This window comes from Photinus pyralis, unplaced genomic scaffold (genome assembly GCF_008802855.1).
Source record: "Photinus pyralis isolate 1611_PpyrPB1 unplaced genomic scaffold, Ppyr1.3 Ppyr1.4_LG6, whole genome shotgun sequence".
Lineage (NCBI taxonomy): Eukaryota > Metazoa > Arthropoda > Insecta > Coleoptera > Lampyridae > Photinus > Photinus pyralis.
Window position 1 is genome coordinate 10,976,213 of NW_022170663.1, and position 17,730 is coordinate 10,993,942.

A 17,730-nucleotide genomic window follows, 5' to 3' on the forward strand; every position below is an offset into this window, starting at 1 on the left:
TAACGGCAAATAAAATTTAAAAAGAAATTTACATCGGAAAAAAATTCTAGGAATAAAATAAAAACAGAACACTTCTAAGAAATTGAACCAAAACTATAACATGAAATTTACGCAATCCTGTGTCTCAAATTATTAATACCCCCCCCGGTTAATTAAATGAACTAAACAAAATTGTCACATCCAGACGCTCTATAATTTCTTTCAAGTTACAACTAAACAAAATAACACAACAGTATTTTGCTTCAAGAGCTTTTTAATTCCCAGTCAATTTTCACATGTTGGATAGGCTAAATGTAAAATTATACCGGGTGATTCATTAGAACTGATGTCAGTTTGAATTTCCCACAAAACAAAAAATTTTAAAGGTTGGTAATAGTAGATTATCACTTGTATAATTCCAGTGGTGTATGTAGGAATCACTCTCAAAGAGTAATGATTTATTTTTAATATACAAATAAGTCGTTTATTCGTTATTCGTTAATCACAATAATGACGTCGATTCTCATAATCCAGAGGGTGCAGTTGCTGTAGAACAGAAACCCGGTACGGGTGTATGTATACGTAGATCTTTATGCAAAATTCGTTGGCATGTTGGCATAACATACTCCTGTAATTCAAAAATAAAGTTAGTAGGTATAATATTCATTCTACGTGTACCACTTACCAGCTTGGGCGCTAAACTGACGGATTTTGATTTTCTGGGACTCGCTTCCATTCGTTGTCTTCGACCACTTCATCGTTTCTTAGTAATGGACGACCTGTAGGTATGTTTTAACATCAGGATACTCTTCCATAATTTGCTCTCGACAGGACTGGAACAAATATGATCACCTTCCATCGTCGTTACGTAGGTATAGCACTTCGAAAATGAGTTTTCGAAATAAAATGTGTAAAGGGGATTTGTAACCTACAAATGCACATTAGTCTGATTTAACCGTTATTTAATTACTTACTTAAACAAATTCTTGAATTTACAGCGTAGTTTTGTAAAGAACTGTTTGATAATACAGATTGGAAAAGTAAATTAAAAACAACAAATTAAGGAAATAACGACGGCACTGGTGACTAATAAGAATTAGTAAAATAACTAAAAATATATCATCGCCAATTCTATCCCGTAAAAAACACTAGAATTGCACGCGCGAAATTCAAACTGTCATCAGTTCTAATGATTCACCCGGTAGAAATCTTGAATTCTTGATATTTTTATCCTACTTTGTTACCTACATGTTTTAGGTCGCGGATCGCAAATTCACGTCTATATTTGCTCGATTTAAGAAATTCTCACCTTGTAATGTGGAATAATAAATTTTTGATCTCTTTCTCTCTCTTGTAAGGTTTCCCATGAAAAGCTAAAAAAATTGTGATAAAAAATAAGTTCGACACGCTTAGATCTAAGTACAGGGTGGCGGCAGAGGAACTTGCTGATTTGTATTCGACGCCCTTGGGCGACGGTTGCTCCGACGAAATGGGAATAGGTATATTTGAGAGAAGGGCATATACAGTTTTTCCGCCGCGTAGTGTAGTCACCCATCAGGAGGTGGACGAAGGCGAACGCCCGTTCGCCGTCGAGGCATACTTTTCTAACGGTCGCTCAGTCATAGCCACGCAACGTGCATTCCGTACTCATTTTAATATCGCGCCACGTGGACGTATTCCTGGCCGGCAATCCATTGTTTCATGGGTAAACAATTTTAGGGAAACTGGTGATGTGAAGAAAAAAAAATTAAAATGAGTACGGAATGCACGTTGCGTGGCTATGACTGAGCGACCGTTAGAAAAGTATGCTTCGACGGCGAACGGGCGTTCCGCCTTCGTCCACCCCCTGATGGTGACTACACTACGCGGCGGAAAAACTTTATATGCCATTCTCTCAAATGACAAATATACCTATTCCCACTTTCGTCGGAGCAACCGTCGCCCAAGGGCGTCGAATACAAATCAGCAAGTTCCTCTGCCCCACCCTGTATAACTGATTTCATTTGACGTTTGAAAATATCTCGCTGTATATCCTGTAAAGATTGGCTCAAAAATCTGTAAAAATTTCTAAAGGAACTCTGAAGCATTCTTTAATGTGAAATATGTAATTAAGATGTGTAGAAAGAGTTTAACGATAGCCCGGCGCGTAAACAAGGTCGCTTTGAAACGATAAACGAGACAGCTGATAGATAATCACTTATTTACAAATACTAGCGCGACTCCGTAGGCTTATCTTGCGGGGTTACGTTCTAATTACAAGGTGTAAATGTCAATGGATGGATCCAGGTGAAAAACTGTAAAAAGAACATTGCTTTTCCATTTTTGTTTTGAATTTTTCGTATTCTTGGCATAAACTTTAATTCCTTGGATTGTAAATACAGAGTGGCCCAACGAGAAGTATACAGAGGGCTTTTGGGTATTAAATTTAGAAATTTCGAAAAATCCTCGAACACGTCAATTTTGTATTCGAGGGGGACAACTTTTGGAATGCAAATCACGAACCCAAGTCTTCACCCCTCTACGTAGGGAGCTTAACCCCTACAATTTTAAATGGAATCCTAGGGCAAATGGCACGTTATTTGAAAGCCAATTTAATCGTGATTACTAATCTGCTTTGCTTTTAAAATTCTATTGATTCGTTTCGGAGATATTTGCATTTGAAATGGTGTTTTCTAAAAAAACCAAAACAAATGCGATCTAAGTCACTTTGTATTAAAAAAGGTTTAAATTGTGCAAAAAATAACAACTTTAAACACACAACATATATTTCAATAAATGCTCGAATTGCCTTACGTTATACGTGCTCGCAACCCTTGTAATGTTCCGGGCGGAGTAGCATAAACTATATTCTTTAAATATCCCCACAAGAAGTAATCTAAAGGACTTAAATCAGGGGAAAAAAACCATTTCAAATGCGAATATCTCCGAAAAGAATCAATGGAATTTAAAAAGCAAAGCAGATTAGTAATCACGATTAAATTGGCTTTCAAATAATGTGCCATTTGCCATAGGATTCCATTTAAAATTTTAGGGGTTAAGCTCCCTACGTAGAGGGGTGAAGACTTGGGTTCGTGGTGACCATTTTGAAAATCAAAAAGTTGAAAAAATAGTGTAGAGAATTTATAAATGTTTTACTTTCAAAAATAGATGGAATTGTTATAAAAATCTTGTTTTTGATCGATGGCCATTTTGTTATTTGAAAAAGTAATTGCAAATATAAATATTTTAGAGTTATTTTTTTTCAGTAGTCCTTAAAATAAGGGAGGTATGACGATGTTTCGAAAAACAAAAGAACGCCAATAACTTCGAACCGGGGCACCAAATCAAAAATTGGAACTAAAAAAAGTTGTTTGTTTTAATGAGTTATAACTACCGTTTTCGAGTGGAACGACTTTTATTAACACCCTGTATTTGAGTTACGAAACCTAGTAGCGTACGGACAGTAATATGGAGAGATATAAGCATGAGATTTTTGAAAAAAAAAACTAAACTTTTCTGTATATCCAAATTAGATTAGGAGAGTTGTCATTTATTGATGTTAAGTTACTGCACTAAGTAAATTGTAAATACACATTGCCTATTTTTAAGTGAGTTACAAAAATAGCACACCTTTGTCTTCGTTTCTTTCAGTTGCGCCTGGCCCTGCTGTGAGGGATTAATCCTATGAGTAACGTGTAAAATTAACATAGAACATGTTTTGTTACCATGACTGAACTATTCCTTTGAAAAGCGCGTTTGTCTTTTCCTATGGAACATTTTGAATCTAATGGCGTAGTAGTCATCTAGTTCAATGCCGCTTGTAAATTTTGAACGTAAGTTTTCCGTCGTAGGTCCACAGTTTATTTCTCCATCAGCTGTTGATCTATTTTTTTTTTGTAAATTAAATGCCTCATTGCTTACAAATCTAAACATTGAAACAGATGGATGTCGGTGCAAAAGGCTTTATTAATAGGCAAATGATGTCGACAGGAAGTAATCAATTTTAGGATTATTTGAAAAAAGCGCTATGTACACTAATTAAAATGAGCGAATACTAATCCAATCCAATTGATGAACGTGAATCTGTACTTTCACAGTGTCGTTTTTGTTTCATTTGCGTGATGCTGTCAGGTGGTAATGATAATTAAATTAGTGAAAGCGGAAGAAATAGGGTTTTGCACTTTTCCGCAATGGAAAAGTTAGCGGAAAAGTATTGGTTTACCCAACAAATTAAAAAAAATCTTTTTGGAGGCATTTTCCCATTTCACTTCTCGGTAAGAAACCTCCAATTACTGTGTTATGTTCATTTTCTAGTATTGTCACGTTTACCAAAACAGTTATTTTCATTAATTTAAAAAAGTACAATAATTAACCAAGATTATCTATATTTATATTTATATCGCGCTTCCAACAATTGAATTTTTGTCGAGAAGTTTATCTTATAAAGACCTCATAACTGATAAGAAAGACTCCTTTGCGATAGGACGAGGGTTGCTTTTTATCTCGCTTTATATGGGGTCCATGAAGTTAGCAGAAGTAAAAATCCGATACAACTTGAATACCGAACGATCCTCGAGATCTTCACACATACATACATCATTTTTACAATACACCTTAAGGGGTTGATTCTGTCCGACCAGATCAGCATGGCTTGTTAAACGAACTTTTGAATTGGCATTAGTTTGCATGTGCAAAACACAGTTTTTGATTCGGCACTAGTTTTACTTTTATTCGAGGTGCCTGCCTACATACAAAATTTCATCTAAATATCTAGCAAATAAAAAACCGAATGCGCATGCGCACAACAAATTTTTTAATCTGTATCAGTTTTACTTTTATTTGAGGTGCCTACATACAAAATTTCCATTAAATATCATAAAAAATAAAAAAATTGGAATTGCGCAAATATAAAAATTGTAATGCGCATGCGCACTATTTTTTTTTGCATCTGCATAGTTGCCCGAAGTTTAAGAAATATTTACTAATACAGAAAATCGAACATTCATATGTTCTTTGTAACAAGAGTTATAACTATAAGAGAAACCCTTTTTGGAGGCTTGGGCAGTTTTTGGGCGGTCACTTTTGACCCGTTAGTCTACGTAGCCAAAAAACAATAGCGACCTTTCATATATCCCGAAGAACATGTGTATCAATTTGCAAAGCGATCGGACGTTTCTACACAAAGTTATCGTGCACACGGACTGACAGACGGGCGGACGGATATGAAGACGGACAGGAAGACAGCAATACAAAATTATAAACGATCTCGAGGATCGTTAATTAAAACCTCACGTTACTGTGTCATTTGAACATTTTTTTCCAATTTGCCATTTCTAAAATTAAAAGAAATTTATCTTGATCTATTTTGGTTTAACAGTACTTTAATTTCTAATAGAATTATTAATGATCTCCTAGGCGAGTTCATGCCATTCTGTCCGTGGGTCTGTGTACATGATAACTGGCAAACGGTTTTGAATTTTCCAATTCTGTTTGCATTATAATATGTTTCAGCTGATTAAATTTTCAGTGATCCAGGAGCTCGTTTGCTATGTATGTTACGAGTGAGTTTATTCCGTTTAATAACATCGGTATTGATTTAAAATGATTTATGGGTTTGTGGATTTATTTAAGTTAATCATCGCTCCTTACGACCTATTAAATAAAAATTCCATCTATTATGTGTTTTCAGTAGATGGTTGTTTACTCAGCAACCCCATTATCAACTTCTGTTAAATATCATAGCAAAACAGTGCTTGCCTATTTCTAATTTATTACTTGAGAACGACATTTTTAATCCGTCCATTTGGCAGAATTCTTATATTGGGGATACTAGCCTTAAATATGTAATTTGGTTCGAAATAAATTATACTTAAACGATGTTGTAGAATTGTGCACTAACTTATTAGTGACAGTTTCTAGTATAGTGCTATACATTTCGAATTACTGGTTTCGTGGTAAATTTGGTTTTAAATGGAAGCGGGTATCACCAAGTCAACGAGTTAAATGTCCTACCTAAATTTATTGCGACTCGCCACTTTTTATGAAATGAAAATAATATTTCTTATGAGTAGATCCCCCCCGCCTCCATTTTCATTTGATTAATGATAATGGGCATTAGTTTTACTTTTATTCGAAGTGTATATATGGAACTTTTTATAAATGCTTTCGTAAATAGCATTGCGCATTGTCTACATTAGAAAATCCGTTGAATACCTTCAATAATAAAACATACACCATGCGTTAACAGTAATTTTGAAACGGGTATTAGTTTTAGTTTCATTCAAGGTGCCTACATATGATATTTCGTTAAACTGCTTTCATACATAAGAAAGTTGCCATTGCGCATGCGCAAAACCAAATTTTGAAACTGGTGTTAGATTTGCTTGTATTCCAAGTGCCTATGTATTAAATTTCATTTAAAATGCTTCAGTAAATAAGGAAGTTGGCATCGTACATGCGTTAAACCAAATTTTTGCGCAAAACAACATTTTGGAAACGTCATTAATTTTACTTATATTCGTAGTGTTTACATATAAAGTTTCATTTAAATATCTTCATAAATAAAAAAGTTAGCATCGCACATGCGTTAAACCAAATTTTTGACACTGCGCATGCGCAAAACCAAAAAAATCTGGGTATGCACGGAATCCTTGGACCAAGCCCTTTCAAATGAGTCCTATATCGCCAAAATTGGTTCAGTGGTTTAGAAGGAGTACGTGTGACGGACAGACGGACGGACGGACGTCAAAGTGCAGCCAATAGCGATTTTTCATGTTGAGGAAAATACGCTAAAAAAATGTGTATTCTATAAAATGTCCTTCTAATAACTTGATAATTTTCAATGTAGAAAACAACACTTTCAGTTCTTTGCGACCACTGCTAGGGTGTTGCCGGATTTTATAGTACACTATGGGATTGCTTAGGCGCCACCCTTTCGGTACAAATGAACACAATTAGTATAATTATGCTTTATTGAAGGCAATAAAATAAAGGCTCGTGTTTGTTATGCAAGTCGATACTAGACGGAAGTAGCTTTGAGGGATGAATATCACTCCTACGGCACCCAAACTAAAGATTGGAATTATTCAAAGATGTAGATCAAAATGTTTATAATCGAGGACAACTTACTATTAGTGTACGCCAGCGCCACTGAAAGATTTATGTACTGTTGTTTTCATGTCGCCCTTGTGGTATTGATTTTATTAATTTGAATTATTTTGTTCTAGGTATGCCGCCAGATAGACAAGTGAGTAAATAAATTTTAAATTTTTACGGTAAGAATTTGTTGAACCTGATATTTAACAAAGAATTACAACTTTTCGTATACATAAAACTTAAAAGTAGTGGAAATAGAATAGTTATTAGTCTTCTTGGGTACTTACAGTAGGAATAAGTGAATTCAAAAAATTATATTAAGCTTGTTGAGAGAAAAACGATGACCGGGCATTAGGCTGCCAGACATTAGGACGCAGATAAATAGAACGCCGCCATTGGGCCGCAAGACAATAGACCGCAAAGGAAGTAGGCCGCAGACATTAGGACGCGGGCATTGGGACGCGAACATTAGGATTTACTATTAAGAATTTTTAGTATTAAGAGAGAATAATGTGGGGTTCGTAAACTATGTGGGCAATATGATAATTTGCATAAATAATAACTGTAAATGATAAACAGGGGGTTCTACGACGAATGTCGACTATCTACATACAGGGTGTATCATTAATATTGCGAAAAATTCAGGGTGAGATTCCTTGCATAAAAATAAGAATAAAAGTTCATATAAACATGTAACAAAAATGCATATCGCACATTTCACTATTTGCGTAATTCATTTTGAAAAAGAAACCTAACAACTGTCAAATCGCTGTAAAGTAACGACTTTCATATAAAAAGTCAATGGCACTCTCGATAGAGTGATCCGACAAGTGCTGATGCAGAGGAAACAAAAAAGTTTTATTTTCAATTGCATAATATTCAACGCCCTGTATCTCGGAAACGAGGCATTTTTGGAAACATGTTTATATGAACTTTTATTCTTAGTTTTATGCAAGGAATCTCACCCTGAATTTTTTCGCAATATTAATGATACACCCTGTATATCTCGAAAACTTAGGGTGGAATTCATAGATATTACTTAAGTTACACTTACACTTTACTCATACTTAGCGCGTTTCAAAGATATAGTTAAGGTGACGCATGACATTATTGCTATAGTAACGCGCGAAATTCGGACAGATACTAGCAGTAAATATAAGTTCCACTTAAACTAAACTAAGTGTGCACTTAGTAAAGTGTAAGTCTAACTTAAGTAATGTCTATGAATTCCACCCTTAATCTCGGAATATTTCGAAAATTTGACAGTACAATAATAGAGGAATTCATCTCAAATATTTTCAAGTTGGTGACACTTTCGGTTGTAACGGAAATGATCATTTTCTTCATTCATTACGAAGAACTCGTTATTATTGTTCACAATATTATTCGATGTCGGAGAACCCCTGTAACATCTAAAGCGGTTTGATAGAGGGCTCCACCTATCGATGCAGTGCATCCACGTAAAATCTGACGCGCAGGGATTGGCAACTCCCTTTCACTTTTCTTTAATGTAATTATTTGTGGGCATTCCTTTAAGGATTGTATATTAAATTAGAAGCTTTTGACGATTCACCTGTATTTTTGTGACTTCGAAGATTGAGCTATATCTCGAATTACACTTGTCTCGTTATGAGGATATAATTGGATCATTTCACACTTGGTTAGTAGCTTGCCATGTTGATTACCGGCGTTATCTTGGTGCCTTGTTTTTAAACTTCTACAATCTGACGATTAAGCCAACGCAAATGAATTAATTCATCATCGTTACGCTGATAATCTTCATTTTCTGAGAACCGTCTCGTGGATTAGAGGTAGGTGTACTTTAAGGGCCAATTCTACAATGAAGGTATATACCGAGAATAAGCTATACCTAGAATAAAGTCGACGGTTGCGTTGGTTACCATTGTGTCAACCAATGGCATACATGGTGCTATGGCAGTTATTCCAGGAATATCTTATTCTCCGTAAAAGTGTAATTGTAAAACCGGCCCTAAGAGAGTTTTTCAGGTACGCCCGCTGAAAAATACCAGCCCCAGTTCGAGGGTATACCAACTAAAAGGGTGTTGCTGTGCAAATTATCATCGTAATCGCGAACTGTACCTGTTCACTCATCAGTATCTTGTAAAGCAGCCATTTAAGCCATCCTCGATTTCACCTGCCATATGGACACTTTGGGATTAGATACGAATTGGAATAACAAGATTTAACCGGGGCATATAATAACCAGCAAGGGGATACTTTCTTTTCGTCTGTTTTAATGTAAAGTGAATCGTTAATGTTAAGAGGTACTTAAAGGTATAATTACTCGAATCGTTATTGTAACTAAACGCCATGCAATTGATTGGTGTTATCCGATCGATGAATGGTCGATTTTTGATTGCGTTAGCAAGAGTTGGTGTATAATGCTGTCTTCCCTCAGAAATAGTGTACGAGTTAATGATCGTACTCGATATCGAATTACGAGTAGAGCGATGCGCTTCAAAGTAAGCTTGTTTTACGCACCGAAAAAAGGTTTAGAAGTAGAAAATGGAACATGACCACTGAAAATACAACACTCTGTAGATTCTCACTACCATTGACCAATGAGCCCCTCAGCGTAACTTATATTTTAATAATAATAATAATAATAATAATAATAATAGTTTACTGTCCAAACAGAATAGTTCCATAAACTAGGACAATATTAGGTAAGATATACATGTAGTGCGAATAATAACCGAAAAAAAAACTTTAAGCATGACATAAGTGAAAATAAAAAAAAATTGAGAATTATTATTTTAGTTAATTAACGGAATCTAATAATATACTAAGGGTGGTATTAAATATATCAACAACGTGGGCTATGCTATTATATTGATTACACATGGCGTATATAGGAGAATTTTGCAGTATTTGGGTTCTACAGATTGGCAACGAAAAAGTGACGGTATGTCTAGACGACAACCGTGGAATTGCGAATCACATATACCTATATAGTACAGGACAATCTATATTGTTACTTAAAAATTTATACAAGAAAGCAATAGCCATCCGTTTACGTCTAGAAGATAGCGAAGGTAGATCGAACCTTTCTAACATGATATCATTAGAATATCCTCTAATTGGATATTGTCCATCCATACGAAAGCATAGATATTTGAGGAACCGACGTTGTATGTTTTCTAAATTGTTTTCATACTTTTTAAATGAGGTATTCCAAATTACACAACCATATTCTAACTTACTTCTAACCAATGATATATACAATGATTTAATGGTCGATATATCAGTGAAATCACGACTAACACGAATGATGAAACCTAGAATTCTAAATGACTGCTGAACTAAGCTATTAATGTGAGTTGAGAACGTTAACATTTTGTCCATGTAGATTCCTAAGTCCTTTGTTTCACTGTGTCTGTTTAAAGGCGTATTGCATATGGTGCGTAATTAAACTGAATGTCACTAAGTTTACGCGAGTATGAGACAATTTTACACTTGCTTATATTTAACTGGAGGTTATTCATGCTGCACCAATTATGTATGTTGTTCAGGTCCATTTGAAGCTTTTCGCAATCGGAGATACTGTTAACTTGTGAAAAGATTTTCAGATCGTCTGCAAATAATAGTTTCTGCGTAGAAATTACCGAAGGTAAGTCATTAATGAAAACCACGAACAAAAATGGCCCTAAATTGGATCCTTGAGGTACTCCAGATGTGGGCGTGAAGGTGTGAGAATTGTAGCCATTATATGACACGAACTGTTTTTAATTTGAAGATAGTATAAAAAACTACAGGAAATTCTTGATCGGAACGAAGCGTTTGGAGACCTATGTTTATATGAAATTTTACTCATAAAATAAGCCAAAGGTCATCCGTATTTACACCATATTTAGAAACACCCTGTCTGTTACATATGTTACTAAATAGTCAGTATTGCTTTATAGATCAATGGTGTCGCTGGGGTGTACCATAATTTTAATATTCGTACACGGGTCCAAAATGTGTCATAAGAGAAAGATATACTGTTCTAATTTCTCCATAATGTTAACAATCAACACGTCTACCTCTTCATCGTTAAAGAGAGCGAAATATATTCTATTTAATAACAATGAAGTGAAGTAGGTATTGCTTCTATTAAAAAAATTTACTCTGGGCAGCATAGATACGCACACCTGCGCATGTGCGACTGTCCTAAAGCTTTTCAGCAAAATCGGTTTGGTCGTTTAGCCGGAAATGAGAGTACAGACAGACAGACCGACCGACATCATCGAGATTTTGTTTGCTTCGGATTCCGAAACGTAAAAAAGCTTACCCCAATGCCTTCCTTACTAACGTGCGGGTGGTAATTAAAACTGGGTGGGTTTGAAAATTATTTCTGCTTTACTGATTTCTTCTCACTATTCCCTTTTGAAGTGAAAAGTCGAATTGCAGAATCGATTAATAAGTAACTGGTTAATTTTAAATTGAAAATTTCTTTGTGCAATAACGTATCTAACTGCCAAACGCAATATTGCTTTTTCTCATCGCTTCGAAGTGATGTCTAATTTAATTTGAAACAATTTTAATCTTCTTTAGTATAATGTCTCGTATCGATTTCCAGCAGAATTGGAGGTGGGCGTACGCGGGCAATTTTGAAAATATGGGAATGTTGTATTACAGGGAGATAATTTATTGAAGCGGCGCAGCAACTTATTATTGATCGCACTGTATAAGCATGGTTAAGTCACCATAAAAAACAAGTGTTAAACAATTAAAATCGATTAATTTTAATTAATTGCTTTCTTCGAGGTTGTCTCTAATTTAATTTTAAAAGCTCACTTTAGCACGAAATCCTTGACAATTGTTTGGATTTATCGTATTTCAATATTGGGTAGGGGCCCGCGCTGAATAAATTAATTTGAGTACAAATTGTTTTTTGTTGTCGTACTGCTGGATTGCTTAAATTATTTCATTCACATACTATTACTTAATTGTTATTCCGTTAGAAATACAATTGAGTCTGTATTTTTTTGTTCCAAAACAATAACCACGCGTACATTACATTTTTTTCTTTATTTACAATTTTTACATTCTCTTTACATTATAATTACAATATTCATTTTCACCTTGAATTAGAAAATGAAACTGAAAGTTTAGAGATCACTTATTTAATACACTTGAGTGAAAGTAGTAAAACTCCATTGGTAAATGGTTAGTTACGTTTGTTAATAATGGCTTTGTTTTCTTTATAATTAACAAATTTTCCCGTGTAATAATATTTATTACTGTATTTGCTTACTGTATAAAAATCGCCTGATATAATGGATCTCCGAGAAGCAGGATGCACTCTAATTAATAATGATTATTAGAGGGATTGCGTTGTGGTATTCGTTTTTTATGTCGTACGATGCCATAACGTTTTACATTAAAACATTTCCACCTTTTTTGCAATTAAATAATGAGAGAGTTAGTTCATAATTTTGATGTGAGGGCGTAGTTTTGTTCTGTTGATATAGTCCTATGTTGCATAAGTATTACCATTGTATATACACCTCAATGGTATTACATATAATTAGATTATTTTCGTTTTAATGTGACATGAAGTTATTTGCTATTAAACATATAAACCGCGAAGGAAACCGCAGATAAAGTATATTGTACGCTAAACATCCTCTAAAAGCTATTGGTCTGAGTGGACCACTCCACCACTATAAATCTTCATTTCCAGAAATCTCGAAATCATAAATGATATTTTTCTATGACCGCCTTGAAAACGCACAAAAAACGTAAAATCGCGCTTTCAAAATTATGGATATACCTCGGGATATACGCTGTTTAGCAAAGTTTAGCAAACTTAATCATTCTTGTCATTTTCGAAAGAAACTTTGGCAGATGCTCCAAATTACAATAAAAATCTGAAAATTAGAACATTATTAATGTTTTTATGCGTTTTTTTGTTTCTTACCTCAGCAGAGTTGAAAATCAGACTGAAGTTGTCGTAATCCTAGACTAGTAAATCCTTGAAATTAAACATCTTTTGACTAGGGATAGATTTCGATAATTTCGCGAACAACCCTTCCTAGGCGAGACTAAATGTTATCAATAGAGTTCAGGAAACATTGATGATGGTGACCAAAAACTATCGATCGGAAATTGCATTCAACTTGTTTTTCGACGAGATGTGATTGACGAAGCTATTTGAACCCCATTCGCAAGTACAACATATCTGGGCATATCTCATCCAAATTGGCCACCTTAAAAGGTAAGTACGAGTTTTATGAAAGCGGGAAACTTTAACCTAAACCTTGTACGTGTTTTTTTTTGTATATACAGGGTGTTTTTTTGGGAGCTTTAGTTAAAAGTTTCTGGGAAAGTAAAATAGGTAGGTTTTTGAAAATTTGTACTTAGGAGTTACTCTGAAGGCCGAATCGATATAAAATATTTTCAAAATGGCCGCACTTCCGGAAACACCGGAAGTAGATAGTAACTTCGTTATTTTAAATGGCAACCCCTATTTTTTTATTGCATTTTTGGATTCTACGTGAAATTTCACTTCTTTTGATACCCATATGTCGATATCTGCCATTTATGGTTTTTAAGTTATTTTGACTTTAAGAAAAAAAAATGGCGGATGCAGATGGTACCTTGATAATTGATTACTTGAAAACGGTTGTAGTCATGGCAACCTATTTTTATCAGTGAATAGAGAATGAATAGGGCTTTCTTTTAGTGCATTTAAAACAAAGTTAAGTTGCATACAACCGCACCTATGGAGATCCAAATTTAAGAAACTTCAAAGTCTATAAACTCAGTTTTTTTAAATGGAATGACCATGTTCTTAATATTGCATGAGATAGAGAATCGAAATTGGCATATTTTGACAATACATGTTCCTATAGCTATCTTTAACAGTTTCTGACTTATTCCCATTTTATTGAATTGACACTATTTTTTTCGGATTTTCTTTTTAGTAGTCTGCCATGATTCTATAACAATTGAATTTTAAACAAATCTAGTGACACTAATCCATCACCCACTGTTATAGGTTAACATAAGTTTTTCAAAAATCGAAAAATGACTCGCAGTGGTTTCACCTATTTTGGAATTTAATTGTTATTTATGGTGAAATGGGCAGAATCGCCGCGCGTGCTTTCCGTACATTCATTCGAAAACTGGAACGAAATTGTATGCATTTTGGAAATTTTGTACCCCTAATGCACTACAAACCGTTGAAGCACAAGTGATACCAAGCTCTACAAGAGAATATTTAAGAAAATGAATTGAATTGCAAATGCAAGATTAACAAAATAAATTCAATGCAAAATATAAAAAACTTCGTTGAAACATTTTTGGTATGGAATTGTTGCTAGAACAGATATCGCATTACCTCTCTTAATTTCCAGACTTATAAGTTGTTTAAGAAATTCAGTTGAACGACTCTGTTTAGATTTTTCAAAAATTTTCCGTCCTATATCCTTAATAAATGAGTTATTTATTAATGAATTATTTAGACTAGAACTAGAATCAATGGTATTAAAGAATCCATTCCTTGATTTGTTTAAAATTCGATTGTTATAAAATCATGGCCAACTACTAAAAAGAAAATGCGAAAAAAATGCCATCAATTCCGAGATCAATTCAATGAAATGGGAATAAATCAGAAACTGTTAAAGATAGCTATAGGAACATGTAATATCAAAATATGCCAATTTCGATTCTCTATCTCGAACATGGTCATTCCATTTAAAAAAACTGAGTTTATAGACTTTGAAGTTTCTTAAATTTGGATCTCCATAGGTGCGGTTGTACGCAACTTAACTTTGTTTTAAGTGCACTAAAAGAAAGCCCTATTCATTCTCTATTCACTGATAAAAATAGGTTGCCATGACTACAACCGTTTGCAAGTAATCAATTATCAAGGTACCATCTGCATCCGCCATTTTTTTTCTTAAAGTCAAAATAACTTAAAAACCATAAATGGCAGATATCGACATATGGTATCAAAAGAACTGAAATTTCACGTAGAATCCAAAAATGCAATAAAAAATAGGGGTTGCCATTTAAAATAACGGAATTACTATCTACTTCCGGTGTTTCCGGAAGTGCGGCCATTTTGAAAATATTTTACATCGATTCGGCCTTCAGAGTAACTCCTAAGTACAAATTTTCAAAAACCTACCTATTTTACTTTCCCAGAAACTTTTAACTAAAGCTCCCAAAAAAACACCCTGTATGTTTATAAAAAGGGAATAAGGAACCTCTTCTAGTAGTTTTTAGGCTTCTTTTTTTTTTGAAACTTATTATTTACTATTGTTTTACATCGCCTGTAATCAGATCTTCAGCTTGAAAGTTTAACATGTCATGTATGTACTCTCCGAAATTATTTAAGTGGGTGGGGTTTCAGCCAAAGCTGCTTTACTGATTCAACTAACTATAAATTTACAAAAATCTCTTCTCGAGCCGGGGTTCGAACCAGCTACTTAGTCGGGCAGCCACTTCAGTACGCCATGCGCGCCTAGATTTTATCTTGTCAAATCCCGAATATTTTGAGCGAAAAACATACTTCTAATTTAGGCCAGTAACGCGCTAGGCAGCCAGAGTGCGGTCCGCCTAGAGCGCGAGCAATCGTGTGTGACATTGGCTGTCGTAGCCAGGCTGTGTAGTACGTTACTGCCTACTGGCCCAATCTTTTTACCGATTGCAGTTTCATTTGCAATTGCACAAGCACAAAATAGCGCAACGAAATGTTTGCACTTTGAACCCCAACATTTTCGTGGTAACAATTTATTCGAATACGAGCACCTAACGAATCTGTTATATACTGCGGTCTCGACTACGGTTATACGGCTTTAGGTACGAATTTTAAATTGAAAATTAATCTTCACGCGATCTCATAAATGGCGTACACAACTCACACGATTCACATTGACAGGTTACCGAAGATTTTGATACGCGCTCGACAGGCATAGGTTCTTTTCGAAAGTTGAAAAAGTAAGAATTCCGCCCACCAGATTTTTACTGAAGTGCTCGCCGAATCCCGAATACGAAACGGACCCACCGCAACGGAAGGGTTCACTCTGTTTGTTATACACACAAAGGGCTAACAGAAGAAAATACACCTAATTCTCCGGCGCGACGGTTTTTAGAACCGGCAACAGTGTAACGTTTCGTCTTTTATCTGCTGGAACACTTGTTTCTTATCGTACCGCGCTCCATTCTATTGCATATTAGTTCCGTTCTCTTTCGCTATGAAATGGTACACGTATAAAATTTTCTATCTATACTGACAAATTGGTAAGCTGTATCATTAAACATTTCAAAATGCTAGAAAATATGCGCGGATGACACATCATTACAAACTAAATGATGAAGGAATAGTTCGGATCTGGTTTTTAAGGATGTAAGCATTCACTACGACAATATTGTAAAAGTTTTGGAGTTAAATTTTATAGGCCGATAAATAATTTTAAGAGTTATGATAAGGAAATGCAGAATAACAAGGGAAAATGCATATACTACTTAGAAGTAAAATGCAAGGGGTCAAAACAACACATGGCATTTATGATCAAGGTTGGCATCTCAGCAAGGAACATTTCCTACATCATAGCGTAAACTTAAGTAGGTTAAGTTTAATTTTACTATATATGACGTAACGTAGTTTTTGTGATATAAATATAAGTGTTAACGATTCAAATAAACATGATTAATTATCAATTTTTTGAATTGCGATTTCCTTATATTATACAGGATGTCACAGGTACCTATAGTACCTAAATAAAATCAATGCTAAAGAGAACCAAAATAAACAATTTTTTTTAATTAAACAAAGTCCAAAATGCTTTGTTAAAGTACGCACCAAAAAATTACCGTTCATCTCTGCAATCATAACACCATAACACATAATTTCATGAACTATTTGTTAGATATCTTGATTATTTAAACATTCTGAAAACTCTATTTTCAACAATGCGCCTTTTACCCATTTTTGACAGGTGGAGGATACACCTTGACTATAGATTTGTGTCTAAATCTAAACTTTAATGCTTTACAATTTTCAAAGTTGAAAAAGTTCGTTTTTACCACCCGCACATTAGACTCTCCATTTTTTTACGAAAATACACGTTTTGAAGAACCAGGAATCTGAATCAAACAAAATCTCGATGGGGTCGATCGGTCTGCCTGTCTCATTTCTGGGTAAACGGTAAACACATGCCACGCTACAAGCGATCGAGTAAACAAATTAAATTTTAGATGTTTCATTTTCCAGAAAATTTGTCCGGTAGTCTCGCACGATTAGGGCGTTGTGCGTGAGTGCATCATCCTGTTGAAACCAACAAAATCCAATTTTGTTTTTTGTGCCGTACATCGTAATAAAAAATGCTCTCAATACATGTACTTTTTTACGGGTCCTATAAATAACTAAACTTGATGATGATATCTCCGAAACAAAACGTTGTATTAAAAATCTCTCAAGGCTCTCTTGTAGAGCTCAAAGCGTTTTATTTTTCTGTATCTTCTCAAATAGCAAAAATCGGCAAATTTCAGTTCTGGCATATCTTCGAAAGTAATCTGATTTTCTGGTTTTCTTTACAGAGTGATAATAACTCTTTAATTGCACCACTTTTCCCTAACTTTGCCATCGTCGACTATAGCACAATTTTTCTAAAAGTAATGCAAATAACAAGTAAACATTTTTGCGTTAAAAAAAATCAATTG

At 34.6% G+C, this 17,730-nt stretch overlaps 1 long non-coding RNA gene across 1 annotated transcript; it reads right to left on the reverse strand.

The window, feature by feature from the left end:
• Nucleotides 1-516: 516 nt before the first annotated feature.
• Nucleotides 517-1,008, reverse strand: LOC116172961. Its single transcript, XR_004145811.1, has 3 exons — nt 954-1,008; nt 665-907; nt 517-607 (listed from the first exon to the last, which is right to left on the reverse strand). It is a non-coding gene; the product is annotated as an uncharacterized LOC116172961 (long non-coding RNA).
• Nucleotides 1,009-17,730: the final 16,722 nt, after the last annotated feature.